Genomic DNA, 5000 nt, shown 5'->3' on the forward strand with positions numbered 1-5000 from the left:
GGATTTTGTGGGATGGGTGGGGGTTGGGGTGTTTACTATCATTGTAGGCAATACTTAAGGTTCTTTGTGGCGTCCCTTCGGCCTTTAGCTGCAGCCCCTTCCATTCTGTTTACTATGTCTCTGTTCACAGTCTATTTCTTCCTTCTTTCTTTCCACCCTCTCCTAACAATTTCTTAGTTTCCTGTAAAAGAAAACTATCGAGGTGGCTTTTGTCTGTCCGCCCTCAGATCTTAAAAACTAGAGAGGCTAGAGGGCTGCAAATTGATATGTTGATCATCAACCCTCCAATCATCAAACATATCAAATTGAAGCTCTCTAGTCTCAGTACTTTCTATTTTATTGAAGGTTAAAATTATCCACGATTGTGCGTCTGGCACTACTGTATGGACCAACAACTCAGGCCACCACCGGTCCTGTGGCTGAGGGATACATACAGCATTATATGCCGGAAAGAAAACTCGGTTGTTTCTACGGCGCATTTTTTACTTGTTCATTGTGCAATTGCCAGGTTTTCCTCCTGTTACACCTTTCCAACTTTTTTTTACTATCGGTCTCAGTGCTTGGCCTTTGGCCTAAATTCTATGATTTATTCCATTCTAGAGGCTAGAGGTTCTGAATGCTACGTCGTTGTGTGAGGTATCTTCCATTGTGGACCACTGCGGGGTTGACTCTGAAATATCTGGAATGTAAAGTTCCTGTACAAATGATATAGATAACTTACAAGAAGAAGAAAGATATTTTCGAAAAATCGAATCTTTGATGAATAAAATTTACCAGATAATCAATTTTATCCTTCCATTTTGGAGTAGATAGACTCATTGGTCTTATTTATTTAGTTTTTCCTTTATATTCCTCCTTTCCTTCTGTTGCTGTAGTATTTAAAAACTAAAGTTAACGGCGCCATTAAAGTTATTTTCTTCTTCTTCTTCTTCTTCTTCTTCTTCTTATTATTATTATTATTATTTTATTATTATTATTATTATTATTATTATTATTATTATTATTATTATTTATTGGAAGGAGACCCTCTTTCAAAACAAGTCTTATTGAAAGATATTGCTGCATCAGCTGCATTCAACTTGTAAATAGTCTTCTCTATTTTTCTAATAATAGCTTTCTCTCTGCTATTACAACTGGCGAGTGTTGCGCCGATATTACTCATCAGGAGGAGTCAATTTCAGGGATATTGGTTACAAATTTATATATTTGTTACCTTGTCTTTGAGGTGGGGGAGGCATACTTCTATGCCTCGCCCACCTCAAAAACTAGGTAACAAATAAATAACTTTGTAACCAATATCCCTGAAATTGACTCCTCCTGATGAGTAATATCGGCGCAATACTCGCCAGTTGTAATAGCAGAGAGAAAGCTATTATTAGAAAAATAGAGAAGACTATTTACAAGTTGAATGCAGCTGATGCAGCAATATCTTTCAATAAGACTTATTAACATTATTATTATTATTATTATTATTATTATTATTATTATTATTATTATTATTATTATTATTATTATACAGAAGATGAACGCCCAAGAAGTGAACCCTGTTCATGGAACAATCCGTCAGGGGCCATTGACTTGGAATTCAAGCTTCCAAAGAATATGGTCTTCATTAGAAAGAAGTAACAGAAGACAAATGTACATACTGAAAGAGTAGATTATTTATTAAAAAAGAAGAAATTAAGCTAAAAATAAATAAATAGATAAAAATGTAGGTAAGGAATCATTTTCTCCTCTGACTTGGCTTCTGTCTTCCTCCTCCTCCTCCTCCGTCCATCTGGCACTGGAGATAAATTGTAGTTTGTATTGTCATTTTTCGAGGTGAAAATTGGGCCTAAGTGCGTGTTGCCCAAGATGCTAATGTCCTAATGCCCCCAAATGCAAAAGAAATGCTTACGAGTTAATTTGAGCATTTACAATTCGTCTCAGGTAATCAGTGGTTTGGCGTGATGGGTGTTTCTTTTGTGGTTGCTAATTCTTCTTCTTCTTCTTCTTCTTCTTCTTCTTCTTCTTCTTCTTCTTCTTCTTCTTCTTCTTCCAATTTTTTACTTCTTTCGAATAGAACCGTCTTGCTCAGTTACTCTATTGGATCCCGGGCCTCTGTATGACCAACTGCCGTTCGCAACAGACAACTAAGATCTGGAGCAAATTGCTGCACATTAATTTTTAGGATGAAGCTGCATGCCTTCACCGTTATCGTCTGGCTGTCGGCGATTGTCACCCATCCAAGTGCCAACCATTCTCGGTTGGTGCCTCATTTCACTGATCGAAGCGCCAGTTGGGTAACGAACGTTATTGTCAAGGACATTTTAGCTGAAGGTCATTACTTAAGGGTCTTTGCAGCATCTCTTCGGCCCCTAGCTGCAACCCCTTTCATTCCTTTCACTGTACCTCCGTTCATATCCTCTTCTTTACTCCCTCTCCAAACTGTTGTTTCATCGAGCAACTTCGAGGTCTTCCTCCTGTTACACCTTTCTAACTCTTGCTATCAATTTCACTTTCAGCGCTGAATGGCCTCACAGGTCCCAGCGCTTGGCCTTTGGCCTAAATCCTATATTATGTTATCTCCATTCATAAAAGAAAACAAGAAAGGGATAATTGGTTGGGTTACTTTGTCAATATTAATATTGAGAGGTCTCATTCTCTTCCTCTTCCACAACCTCCTCTCAGACAGTCACCAGTCTAGTCCGATCAAATTAGGAAAAATAAATGAAAAAAATTATAATAAGCCGAAAATTGGTGAATGACATCTTTAGACACTTAGAAATAACATATCAAAAGTCCCCATTAATCTACCCAGAGCTTCATCCGCCATCTTGGAAAATGGCCGCCAAATTTCAGTTTTTAGCTTTCCGTCAAAACGGTTGGTCTGACGAAAATTACTATGATGTGCATAATTAAAGTGCATTGTATTAATTCCTTAAAATAGATTCTATGCATTTTTTATCTGTACATGTGATAGTTTGAGAGATATATCCAATTTTTGAGAGTGCAATATAAAATATTGGTACTCTTTTTTTCCAAACCACCCGTGAGGTAGAGTACGTAGACGCGCATTTTTCAGTGTGGTTGTGGTATCCCCTTGAGGCCTAAGCCCCAAATGTTTTTCCTCGTTTCTCTGTCACACGCTTAGTTCTTAGACTAAGAATTTGATCTTCTCGCCAGTTTCCTTGGACGCTCCATTGCAGTAGAAGTAGATGGTAAAACACTTATATTATTCCTCTGTATGTGAATCACCTGGATTTCCATCGCTAATTTCCTATTGTTTCTCATGATGTTTTTCTTCTGATTTATGCTGGTCAACCTCAATATTTTCTTCAGGATGCTCAGTGTCACTGTCATTGTATGTATATATAATTATATATATATATATATATATATATATATATATATATATATATATATATATATATATATATATATACTATATTGGTGTTAATGAAAAGGGGAATTCCAGTAGTTGCTGTTTTAGATTTAGCTGACCTTATGATAGACGGGCTCTTGCTTACATAGCAGCCCGCGTAATTCAAGTTGATGAGCGTGTGAGATGTTTAGGATATGAAACTTGATTAGTGATACATGGATGTGATGTGGTGAAGGTGTTATTGGAATGAGAGATTTGATGGGCAAGGCTGCAACCTCTTTAAACCCGGAGGTGCCCTTCAGTTGTACAGAAAGTGCGAGAATAGTGAGTGCTGGCAAGTAGGAGAGGCCAACAGATTGGAAGAATGAAAGGCTCGAGTTGTTGGCACAGGTAGCTATAGTAGATTCACACCAACTATGCATCTGAAGTCTAGGCCCGTTCCGTGCGACTCTCCTGAGTGGCTGTTGATAAGCCAATCACAGGGCTGGAAACTCTCAGTCTCTCTCGAGAGTTCACATAGGCAGGATGTATGTTCCACCTTTCCTGAGGGATACGTCTTTCAAAAGTATCCCTCAGGAGAGGTGAAACATACTTCCTGCCTATGTGAACTCTCTCGAGAGACTGAGAGTTTCCAGCCCTGTGATTGGTTTATCAGCAGCCAATCAGGAGCGTCGTAAGGAACGGGCCTAGACACCAGATGCACGGTTGGTGTGAATCTACAATAGTAAGATAGCTCATGGGGGTCTGAGGCATATTCTTCTTCCGGTCTTATTTCTTGTGGGTAGTTGTGTGTGTTTCTTGTTGCGTGTGTTGAAGAGAGAGAGTGATTTGGATGAGCAGAAGGGCGATGAAGGAACTTAGTTTTTTCCATTGTTTATTATTGTTTCGATAATCATTGTTAGAGATAAATGAAGGGTATTAGGAATTCCAGTTTTGTTAAAACTCCAGCAAACTGTCATAATAAGATTCACGCACTGCATTTGTTTTATTCATGAAATCATCCAAGAACTGTCAAACGGTGCAGACCTCCCGTCCACCCCTGCAACTCAACACAGGCAGACAGACATTCAAGCACAAGCGCATGCAATAGTCAACCTATACATATTAAATGTGTCATTACACGTCATGAGAGTACATGTTTGCAGTACATTACTTGAATTATTGACTAGAGATTGATATGGTTAATTGTTTGATCTTTGTAATTTGGCGATGCAACGACTATAATCATGTCAGACCCGGCCCCCTCCTCCTCCCCCACCACCACCATCAACCAATCACAGAAATTAGGAATCCTATTCACAGTGGTGGAGAGAGAGAGAGAGAGAGAGAGAGAGAGAGAGAGAGAGAGATTGTTGATTGATTGATTATGACTGTTAAAACTGGCGTCGCATCATCTATTTTAATGACGCCCGAGAGAGAGAAAGAGAGAGAGAGGAGAGATTGTTTTGATTGATTTATTATGCGGTTTAAAACTGGGTTGCACATCTAAATTTTTTTGGCGCCCCGAGAGAGAGAGAGAGAGAGAGAGAGAGAGAGAGAGAGAGATTATTGATTGATTGATTATGACTATTAAAACTGGCGTCACATCATGTAGGTTATTGACGCCCTTGAGAGAGAGAGAGAGAGAGAGAGAGAG

At 38.8% G+C, this 5000-nt stretch overlaps 1 protein-coding gene across 2 annotated transcripts in view; it reads left to right on the plus strand.

Moving 5' to 3' along the window:
• The window catches only part of LOC135196135 (relaxin receptor 1-like), a 518632-nt gene that overhangs the window by 125710 nt on the left and 387922 nt on the right, over positions 1-5000 (plus strand). The window lies entirely within an intron of this gene.

This window comes from Macrobrachium nipponense, chromosome 23 (assembly GCF_015104395.2).
Source record: "Macrobrachium nipponense isolate FS-2020 chromosome 23, ASM1510439v2, whole genome shotgun sequence".
Taxonomy (NCBI): Eukaryota; Metazoa; Arthropoda; class Malacostraca; order Decapoda; family Palaemonidae; genus Macrobrachium; species Macrobrachium nipponense.